At 38.1% G+C, this 12,010-nt stretch overlaps 1 protein-coding gene across 4 annotated transcripts in view; it reads left to right on the forward strand.

Moving 5' to 3' along the window:
• The first annotated feature begins 450 nt into the window (after positions 1 to 450).
• Positions 451 to 12,010, forward strand: part of MRVI1 (murine retrovirus integration site 1 homolog) — a 133,130-nt gene continuing 121,570 nt past the window's right edge. The window contains exon 1 of one of the 4 annotated variants that reach the window (XM_030560367.1): positions 451 to 617. The gene's annotated coding sequence lies outside the window, so the exon portion shown is untranslated. The other 3 variants (XM_030560365.1, XM_030560366.1, XM_030560368.1) reach the window with 3 other exon arrangements.

The following is a 12,010-nucleotide window of genomic DNA, read 5'->3' on the forward strand; positions in this document are numbered from 1 at the left end:
TTCCACCTTTCTAAACAAACAAATAAATAAAATTCATATGCACAAGAAAAGCCAAGTTGGAAAAAATGATAAAATCATATAAAAGATATATCTAGAAAAACAGCCATGTTAACACAATCAAATTTAAGTAGTTAAACTAAACAAGACATAACTGGGGCTTTCTCATTCTTCCTTACATTCATAGTTCCCATGAGTGGGTATATGAACCATTAGGTAGTTGCGTAATTAATCTTAATTGTCTGGTTTTTTTGTTTTTTTTTAACTTTATCTAAAAGGTGGTTAAGGACAGAAAATTAAGTGTGTTAAATAACACCTTTACTCCTCACATCTGCCTAGCTGACTTAAATTTTGTCTCTTTGTCTTATCCTTGTAGAGCCAAAACACCTATTGATGAGTGAGCTGAATTACACATCAGCAACAGACTTGTTAACTAAGGGCATGTCTACATTATGTGCTGGATCGACAGGTAGCGATCAATCCGGGGGGGTCGATTTATCGCAACTAGTCTAGACATGATAAATTGACCGCTGAGCGCTCTCCCATCGACTCCCAGAGAAGCATAGGCAGAGTCGACTGGGGCGTGTCAGCCATCGACTTACCACAGTGACAACACCGCGGTAAGTAGATCTAAGTACGTCGATTTCAGCTACCTTAGTCACGTAACTTAGATCGACCCCCTCTTCCCCCACCACCACAGCCCCCATGTAGACGAGGCCTAAGTTGCAAATGAGGAAGCTTTATTATCTAGCTATCCTTGTGGAGTTTTTTTTTAATATATAGCTTCAAGTACCATAGGGCTTGATTCTATATCACATGTGAGTTCTGCCTGAACTGAGCAAACCAGAGTATTTGGCCCCTTAGTGTTTAAGAGCTGCATGGAAAAATGAGATATGGTCAGATCCACACTGTAGTGAGGCCATCGTAATGATAATATCCAAACCAGAAACAAAAAGACATACAAATCCTAAGCTGATGCAAATCTGGCAGTTACTTTAAAACAAAAAATATTTTTTCTTGTAACTGAGTAAATTTGTTCAGGGGGAGACAGTAAACGTGGACCTCAGTTTTGCCAGATTTGAAGTCACTTTTCTGAGTAGATCTGCACTGAACTTTTTATGTTTATGACTGAACACTTTAAAAAAAAACTTGGAATGTGTGAAATGTTTTCTGATCAAAACTCCTCACACTAAGTCTCAGGGCTGACTGCCAAAATGACGTTGACAGTCACATTGTTACTGAGGAGAATTTATTTATAAGTTTCCATAGCTTTTATGTTTAATAGAAATGATTGCCCGTGGTTGAAGTAAATGATGATTTGTTTAGAGTGAAGACTGTTGTATTATAGGAAACTTAAAAATAAAACAACCCAAAGATGAAACCTTCTGTAGCACAAGGGACTGATTAAATATAACATTGATTGCTCTTGGTTTTTCAAAGTTTAAAAGTCAAGGAAGCATATATATGAAGAAATATATGAATCTCTCTGTTCATGTACTGTTTGTTTCATGCAGCATTCAGATTGAGGGACAGGGGTTTGAATTTTTGTTTGGGGGCAGGACTTTTTGGGGAGAGCATATGGAGTCTTTGAACTGACTGACTATTCTTTCTGGCTATACCTGTCTGTTCTTTTGCATGACTCCATGACTCTTTCATACTGTGCTTGGCTCGTCTCCCTATTATTTGTGTCTTTTTGTGGACTGAAACTGACACTCTTAAACAGTCTGGATCATTGGCTGTCCCTAGCCTTCCTACATAATGTTCTAACTTTTTGTACTCTTCCTGAATTGCTGTCCTTGATTTCTGAACCTATAAAACGTTCTTCCATTCTCCTTTATACTGTTTACGCCCTCTGGGCTATCTCTGCTCTTTTTGTGCTTTCTATGCCTGATTATCCCTTGCTTTCCTCTATACTGTTAGTGGATATTTGACTGTCCTTGGCCTTTCTTTATGCTGCTCATGGCTTTCCCAACTGATTTCTGACACTATATTGTTTTACACTGGCCTTTACAGACTCTCTCTCCCTGTTTTACATATTTGGATGTACTAGAATTATTAAGAAGTGAGCAATATGATCTCTGACACCTGAAGGATCTCTGAATGTCTTCCAGGTACACACAATTCCTGTGGCTCTTCTATGTGGTTTTAGTTATGGGCTCCAATGTGCATCTCAGTGAAGTTCCAGTTAGGTTTTTTTACTGCTATGTCATTTATATTGTTTGAAGTGACTAGCCCTTAGCTATCCTGATTTTTGTTGCACCCAAGTAAAGCATAGTATGATGTTTGAAAGAAAGTGAACTATCCTAATAAGAAAGAAGAACTTAGAAAAAACAAGAATAAGACAATTTCTGGAGCAGTTCAAATAACCAAAATATTAATGGTGATTGGCAGTCTCATTGAGAAAGTAAAAAAAAACAAACAGGGGGACCAGAGGTTCTGAAGCTATCTGGAGTATTTCTGATGTCCAAGGACATGCAAGTAGCCATGGTAAGGCAAAGGTCCTAGAACTTTATAAGTGGTCCCTAGGGAACAGATATTGCTAACATCAAATTCTAAAATTCATTTAATAGAATCTCAATTTAACATCGGAATTTTACACTACTGCAATACTTGAGCTTGTTTGCAAGATTTCTCTATTCTCAGTTCTGTGCTTGCAAAACATAGGATCAAGTCTTTCTCAAGATGTAAACAGTTTTTATGTCTGGTGTTCCCCCCCTCTCCTAGGCATTACACAGAAAAGCTTCAGAAAAATAGGTCAAGCCAAAAGGTAGTAAGTAACATATTTCGTATTTCATACAATCCCAGCATACTTATTCTTAGACTCTTGAAAATAGTACAAGAATTTATTTGTAACTTTTCCTAAGAACTGTTTCTTTCAGACTTGACTGAGGAATTTCCATCTCTACACAAGTAAATCAAATGTTCAGATGAATTTATATAATTGCTTTCTACTGTTCCCTCTTCCCATCTCCCAATAAGTTTAGTTTTTTTGAACAGCAGATCACTATAGTGACAAATTTAAGACTCAAATTTATCAGTAATTATGCCAGATTACTTAGTCATTGTTGGTCAGAAAATAATTTTGTGTCTAGACTTGCTTCCACGAAGTAAAGACCTTGGGTGAAATCTTGGCTCTACTGAGGTCTATGGTGCAACTCACACTGACATACTCCAGAGCCAGGATTTCACCCTTGTTTCTAAATTCAGACCATTGGCTCTAAGCTTTTCCTCTCTATAGGCATCTTACATTGGGATGAAATGTGAGTTATCAGTGTTCATGCTCCATCTCCTCATAAGGCACACAAATCTTAAATTGATGACCCTTGACTTTATAAAGAAGTACCTGTTTTTTAGCTTTTTGTTTTGTTTAAACCTGATGCACTTGGTCACACTGCAAAGCTTCCATAATGGCAGAGTCATAGGTCACCGAATCCTTATCTTCTAGGGCACCAATTGGAATGAGCACATAATGACTGACTTGCAGGTCAGGCCCCACATGTGAAGAAGCACTGAACAAGCCAATGAAATATCTCAGAATAAGGATAATGAAGCATTTGGTGATATTAATAGAGAATACATTAGTGTTAATGACATTATTATTGCTGCTGAGAAGGCTGCTATGAGAACATTCTAAGTAGAGTAATCCAGAGAAATAAGACACAACAGGTTCATCCAGGTTGCTGAGTGTGGTCAGATATCTCCTCTCAAATATTCCAAAAGAGGCTGGTATCACTCTTCCTTGAAGAAAACCTGTATGTAAAATTATATTTATGGAGAACACAACACCATGCCTCACTTGCATTTGTGGGTAACAAAATAGTTATCCAAGGGAGAGCAAGAAAAGATTGGTTGAGAGCCATCCAGGAGCCCAAAGGATTTAGGGCCTAATCCAAAACCTGTTGAAGTCAATGGAAAAACTCTCATTAACTTCAATGAACTTTGGGTCAGGCTCAAAGACCAGAGCTAGAACAGTGATATAGCAACTGACCTGACATGTTTTATGTCTTTCAGAGCACTATTGAGCAGGTGTAGAAATTTTGCCCTAAATCAACGTAGTATTAAGCAGAATAATAGAATGACCACTGAAAAGTCCAGGTCTGCCATGGCACAAACTAGACCAGGATATTTTTTTTATTCCAAAGAAACTGTTTTTGAATGTTAAAAAAATTGAATAACAGTTAAAAAACTGATGTGAACAGTAAGGAGGGAGAGAAATAAGTTGATATGGTTGATGGGATATAATTAGGAGTAATAACAGTATTTTGTACTTATAGAGTGACTTTAATCTGAAGATGGCAATGGAGTGGTATGAAATTAAGCAAATGTAAGTTTAAGCTAAATATTAGGGAATAGTCTCAGGAAGCAGGGGTGCTGGAACTAGGGGTGCTGGGGGTGCAGCAGCACCTCCTGGCTTGAAGGGGTTTCAATCACAAACAGGGTTTACAGTTTTGTTCAATGGCTTACAGCACCCCCACTATAAAAACTGTTCCAACACCACTGTCGGGAAGCCTCATCACTTGACTAATTTAGAACTAAACTTACAAGCGATGTAGAATGTACTATAGTGTATGTTCTCATCCTGGGGGTCATTGCCCAACGAAAGTCAAGGGCTCACAACCACACTCCCCTTCTCATATTGCTAAATGGGACTAGGGTCCTGTGTAGACAGGAAGTCCCAGTATGGAAAAGGTTGAAAACCACTGTACCATAAGAAACATACACTAGTAAGGAATGTATTGTATGACCTAGTGGATTTGTAATGAGATGTTTATAGGGGCTTTAGATATGGACAGGATCAGAAAAGCCAGAGGACAGCATGGGGAAAATTCACAAAGGCCCTTGTTTTCCTTCAAATCCCTTCTTTATGACCCACTTCTGCCATGATGGTCATGGTCATCTACTGCACGATAATGGCTTGGAAGGTGGCCTAATAGTGATTCATTATTATCTCTTGTTCACTTAAACCAACTCCAATTATACAGTCTTCAAATTTTACATCAAGCTAGTATGTACAATCTTGTGCTGTTATTTCTGTCACACTTATCTCCCCACTCACCACCTGCTCCTCTGTTGTGTTCTATGCAACTTGCCCCCATTTTTTTTTTACAGCACCTCATATAATGGGGTCCTGATCTGGGTGCTACTGTAATATAAAATAAAATAAAATAAAATATAAAAATTAGGAGCTCAACAGTTGGCTGTCACAGAGTTAGGATTTTTAAATCTCAATTCTTTATATATAAAACATTGAAAAGAAAACTATTTATTATCTTATTGAAATGGCAGAATTCTCTCCCTGCAGGATGTGAGCAATCCCCCTTGACTTTGATGGGAGTTACTCATACTCTGTGAGGGAAGAATAAGGCCCAATATTGGAAAGAGGCCAATGTTCTTTACAAGTTCACATGCCTTTTGAGTGGGTCATTTAATTTAGGCTGCCTCTGACCAACCAAAGGAAAAACTTCTTCAAATAATGACGTTTATTTCTGTACAATTTCATAGTAAGGGTTAACACATTACGATGAAAATCGTATTTCATCTGTTCTTCCCACTTGCCCATTTTTAATCTGTTATTCAGAAATGAGTAAGTAGATCCTCACATGCAGTGAACTCAGAGAATGCTAATGGGGTATCTGCGTCTTTTTGTTCTCAGAGGCTTATGCCAGAATAGGGAAAGCCTTTTATTCTACCACTCTCTCGGAGTCAGAAGAAGGGGGCTTTCTGAAGAGTTACTTTAAATTGAAACTCTCTTCTAATGTTAGTCTGCTGACCGTCTTGGGTCTCTTGAGTTAGAAACTGCTTCAGCTTAGTTAATAGAGCCAGATGTAACATTGACCTTAAATGGTAAAAGCTCCCAAGAGTGAGAGAGAGGCTCGCCTGAGGGGAAAAAGAGGAATAACTCAGTTTTAGGTAAGTAATCTGTGTAACCAAGAATAAGCTGTCTCCTTCAGCTGTGAACCAGAACGGAACCATTTTTCCTCCTTAAAGGTACAGTACCTCATTGTTGTGATACTTAACTTACTTGGGTAGATTTTTTTCCATTAAATTGACTGTCTTAAAAAAAAATGAGTGTAGCACGACCCATTCTTCTTGCATTCTGTTTTGGGAACAGACAAGTATGGTAAAGAAAAGTCTGTGCTGGTTAGACAGAAGTTTGCTAAAGAAAGGTAGGTAATCAGTAATTAAATGCAACCCTGATTCAGAATTGTCGGAAACTGTATTGTGCTGTGTGAGATAATTAGATAGTATCCTGAAATGTTTATAGATAAATATGTTTAAAATGAGTTCATTATATTTAGCACACAGTTGTATGGTCGTCTTCCTTGCATGCACTCTTTTAACAGTGTATGCACCAGAGTTGCTCATTTTGATGGATTACCTACTTGTCTCTGGAACCTGTCTTTTACAAGACATTTCCGGAACCTTTTCTTTATATAGTACATCTTTGCTTTTAATGCCAGTAAGGGTAAATGAATGCTGATAAGTTACAACTAACTTAGCTGCTGTAATTCTTCAATATCTATTGAAAATAGTCTCCCCCACTCAACACATTGAAATATATTAAAATTCTAAGTAAATATTTTTTTTAAAACAGTATTTGAGGTTTCTGATATTTCAAATTTCAATGTAAGTCTATGCTGAAGCTATTGATAGTTACATTTTCTTGGTAATTTAAAATTTTAAAAATACTTCTTGTGATTAAAAATATGCACGCTAAGCATCTTTTCAGATAGAAATATGTAAACGTAATATGTTGCAATAATATATTATGTAAATGAGAATTCAGATCAAGATCATGAAAGTTTAGGCCAGCCATCATGTTAATAATATAAATGTTCATTAGTGAGTTAGATTTCAAGCTTCTAAAAAATAGCTTGGTTTCAATTGGTGAAAAATTCCTGTGCAACTAAGTACACATGGAGAGAATAGACACCTACATTAGTTTATGCTGCATGCTCTTTAGAAGAAGCATTTTTGTTTTGAATCTAGACAGAGTTCCTGCAAATAGTTACTTCATTTATGTTTGACATTCGTAGGTGTTGTGTACACTGTAAGTGAAAGATCACTACATCTAGTTTCAAGAGAATATGGCAAATATTTCTTAATTGTTTTAACATTCAGATCCAGTTACAAACATGATTTACTTCACTTCTATTTTTCTCTAAAATTTGAGTCTTTCATTAGTGGCTATTTTTAGTACACTACACTAGTTGATCATTCTTTAAATCATTGATAAGGTTGACCTTGCATCTATTAGTACCCTAATAATAAATATCCTGTAACTGTAAATTAATACTTTTATTAGGCTTTATAATTGGGCCACCTAGATGAATGGAAATGACAAAATACAGCCTGCAAAATTCAGCTCAGATTTGTGAGTGACACAAAGTAAGAAACAATCCAATACATTAGAAAAAGTAAATGATGTACTATAGGGAACTCCAATTTCCATTCCAGTATCTAAGGGCATTACTCTGATCTACTGGACTTGCATGTATCTTCACTTGTGACATTATCTATGTCCTTTCAGTGTGCATGATGATTCCCAGTTGTTGATCATACGTAGAAGGAATTTGGACCATTGCATATTTTATTTATAACTTCATATGTAGACTGGACTAACTTCTTCCTTTCAGTTTAAACATCTTCTCATGCTTGCCCCTAGGGCAGAGGTATCTTTTGTTAATATCGCATTTAACAGCAACTTGTCAATTGTTGTGTTAAACCAAGAAAGAAAGAATATAATGTAAAGAATGTAATACCCAGAGTTATAGTTGTTATAACTCTATCATTAAAAACAATCATACTTAGTATAAAAAATACAGGTAGCACTCATGCACTGATACCTAAGGCTCTGGATCTGTATTCACAATAATTCTTTTTAATTGGGGGCTGTGATATAGTAGCTAAGCTTACCACATTATTTAATCACTTTTAGAGCTAACTTATAGGCGCTGATAGTATCCCTTCTAGAAAACTTCCGAGAATTCTGTGGTGTCTGCATGTATCTATGTATCTCATTACCTTTCATTTTGTCCATTTTTTTAGGAGGGGGGTCAGTGATAGCCTAAGTCCCAGTCCATGGATCCAGGCACCAACCAGAGAGGGGACCAATGGCTACTCAGTGGCTGGATCTATAGATCCAAGGATTTGAGGGTGTTGGTGAGAGAAAGTGGTCCAGTATACTGTCACTGCAGGAGGCAACTGATGCCAAGGGTTGGGGCCACTGGACTCTCTGCCTCTTGCCAACCTGCTAGTACTAGTCACTTTTCAACTAATACTGCAGAACACCTGAAGCAGCTGGTAGCTAGTGGGAATGGGAATTAGGGAGCTGGTGATGAAAATTGGTCCAAAGAGGTGGCAGCGTCTATTTTCTAGGGTCATGTCCTCTACATATGAAGGTTGTGTGATACTCCTTTAGCCCCAGATTGCCAGGGGAGATGTCTCTGCTAACCCAGCAGCTGCTGATAGAGAGCTGGGGCTGAGTGACTGAGAAAATACAGCATACGAATATATCTCACTCTACCTGTCCACTATAACTTCACTCCATCTATCTGTCTTGTGCATCTATCTAGGTAGTATGCTGCCCACCACTATAGTATCAGAGTGCTTAGACAGGCAGAGCAAGTTGGGCCCTGATCAGCTGGTTCAGATAGTCAAGGGCTGCAACCACTTTTCATCACTGCTCTCTGCCCACTCCTGGTTTCAGGCATGTGAGAAAGAAAGAAAGAACCTGCTGCAGTTCCAGGCAAAGGAAAGTACATCCATAACCTTTTTGAGGGGGAGAGAGAGACTAGCCATCTAGTGGGCTGGCTGCCTCTTCCTTAGGTTTGTGGAACAGAAAAAGAGAGGAATCTCACAGCTCCCTTCCCCTATCCTGACCTTCAGACCCTCTATGGGGATTGGGGATAAGGAACTCCTGCTGGTGCCTTTACACCTGCTCCCTTGTGGAAGTGGGTCTGAGAGAGACTGTTTGGAAACTAGGTATCAGTGATGGAGAGGAGACTCAGAAGCCAGTGATGGGGGTTTATGAGTGGAGAGAGGTCCAGTAACCAGTGATAGTGTCTCTCTGTGTTAATTACATTAATTATGCATTTGATAAGTTAAGGGGAACTATGATTATGAAGACAGAGTTTTGAAATATTGCCTGACTTGCTTCCATTCAACAGTCAGCTCCTGAGAAGCAGGGTTCATTTCTGTGGAGGAAGGGAGGAGGATCTTGAGATTTGAGGAGAAGAGGACAGTAAAGATGGGAATAAGTGTCTGTCAGGGAAAGCATATAACTGAGGGGCAGAGATTTGACAGGATTTGGTTTGCTTAATCCAGGCCGACAAATAGACAAAATTTGCTCCTGCAGTAGAGTGAGGCAGCCAGAGGTCTTTCTCTACTGATTTATCTTACCCTTCTTCTGTGAAGTCTTTCCATTGTAGAATGATATATTATATAACTCCCTACCCCCCAAAAGATTGAAATTTTATTCAAAGAAATAAAAATTGAAATGTAATAAGCTGAAGAAAGCATGCCAGTATATGTGTTAGTAGGCTATTTGTCCACTTTGGGGGCGGGGCTGTAGGCACAAGGTCCAAAGATTTTATACCTCACAGTTCACCAGTAACCTACAAATGCATGTCCTGTTGTGGCTTGTCAGTCCAGAAAGTTGCATGGTAGAACTACATTACATAACATATTCATCCAAATTACATACATATCTGAAATACTCATCTTGCAAGTGAAGAGGGAATATGGTTTTTGACTGTTATCCTTGTGTCATAACATCCAGATCCTTGTTGTTGTTCTTCAGTCAATAGGAGTTTTGAGTAGTTACATATCTAGCGATAAAGAGGCTGTCTTTCTTGGAGAATTCACGTTGTTAGTTTCATTGGTTGCAAAGCTTGCATACTGAAATATGCAGGTACAGTATGTTTTGTACTCCTGTGTCTAGGAGGACAAGTATGTATGCTTTGGGTCAGGGGGTTGTCAGAAGAATAAAGTTGTTAGTGCTTATGTAATAATGCAAAGTGTTCTGCAATGCTGACATTATATGTGGACTCTGTGGCTCCAATCCTATACTATTGAATTCAACAGCAAAACTGCTGTTGACTTCAATGGAGCAGCAACAAGCCCTTAATGAATACCACAGAGGAAGGTTATGATAGTTCAGAGGAAATAAGAGTCTGAAATCTGTGAATCTGGCCAAGAACAAATTGATTTTTAACCCATCTTGCTTTGTACCCATGCACCAATAAATAGCAAGGTGTGTAGAGTGGCATCTGTTTCAAATCTTAAAAAACAAGCCCTGCAATGAAAAAGCAAACTGGTTCCCTTCTCTGAGTGTTCTAGCAGTTTCTTTTGACTTGTGATACAGGCTAACTGGGACAGTGGAGTGTACTCAACAGGGTAGCATAAAATGAGAGACATAAATTATTAACATTTCCTGTTTGGGAAATTTAGCAGCATGTTCAGTAATGGTGAACTGTGCCCTAACTGCTGTACGCAGAAATTAAAATAAAATGTTCAACCATAACTCAAAGAAGAATTTGTGGAGGGGGAAGGGAAATATTTTAACAAAGTATAAAAATACACACACGGCTTTGACTTATTTGACAAGAGCTGAAGACATTTTAGCCACTGTACTGCTCTTATTTTTCTTTTTCAAGAGTGAATGAATGTAGTTACCTTCAGTACTCATGGAAATGGCATGATGTGGCTGGTTGCAGCTAAATCTAGTGGCAATAAGTATAGATGGTGAAATGTATATTATTGCAGAAGGCCTGCACAGGGTCTGTACAATGCTTAGGCACCATGTTATGGTTTTAATTGGGGTATAAGACCTTCCTTGTGCAGATCTCTACACTGGGATAAATACTGTTCTTAATGAAAGCTTCCCCACATAGTAGCTCTACTAGTGCTCATCATCTTGACACTTCTGAATGATGATTACATTTTAACAAACTTCCTGCAGAACTTGCTTTCTGGAATGATAGTTGTCATAATTGCTTTGCCTGCTGTTTTAGATGGAGGTAGATTTAGGTCTTACAAATAACAGTGGTCAGTAAAGCAGAATGAGGAAAATGAAATATTTGCATGTCTTGATTTGTCAAATGCTAATCTTTGGATATAGGGTATATTCAGCATGGCATACTAGGAGTTTTGGAACTTGTACTGTCTCAGTCACATACCACTGATACTGTACCTATTTCCAGCAGTACTAAAGAAGCATGGCAACAAAAGAGTAATCATTGTGTGGTAGGAAGACTTGCCGTGGACATAATGGGATGTATTATCTGAGTTGTACATATCACACCTCTATGCTAAACTTTTGTGACAAACTTTTTGAATACAGCACTGCACTAAAATGTTTGTTCTGAAATTCACATACTGTACACCGATGGGAAGGACTTGCTGCAATATTAAAAACCTTGCACTTGTAAGATGCTTTTGACATTTCCTGTTGAATTTGACTTTTTTTAAAGGCCTTTTACATTTCCTGTTTAATGGATCTAGCATGGTGTTTGTCAGTAAAATGGCAAACATCAACTACCCCAGTTTATACAAGACTGACATAAAATCATAACAGAAAGGTGAATAATACCACAGGACTTCTCAGGAAATCTGCAATTATGCTTCTTGATATTTCCATGTGTTGGAATGGGTTCAGAAGTTGCATTATATTAAACTGATCAGTATTTTTCACTCACCAGTTGCAGAAATGGCACAATGTCTGAGAACCTGAACGAAAAATACCATATCAAAGAAGAGTAACTTTTTAAATTGTATATTGGTAAGTGATGAGATGCAGTTTGGTCTTTAAGATACAGTAGGGCAAATCTTGTAAATCAGTGTATCTCCATTGAAATCAGTAGAGCTATGCCAATTGACATCAGCTAAGGGTCTGGCCCAATGAATTTTGATTGCCACTCAGAAGAGAGGGTAAATCCACTGCCCCATCCACCTTCCCCAGAAGATATTAAAGTAGTACCCCTTCTGTTACTAAGGAGGAAGACGCTCCTAC

This window comes from Gopherus evgoodei, chromosome 4, assembly GCF_007399415.2.
Source record: "Gopherus evgoodei ecotype Sinaloan lineage chromosome 4, rGopEvg1_v1.p, whole genome shotgun sequence".
Taxonomy (NCBI): domain Eukaryota; kingdom Metazoa; phylum Chordata; order Testudines; family Testudinidae; genus Gopherus; species Gopherus evgoodei.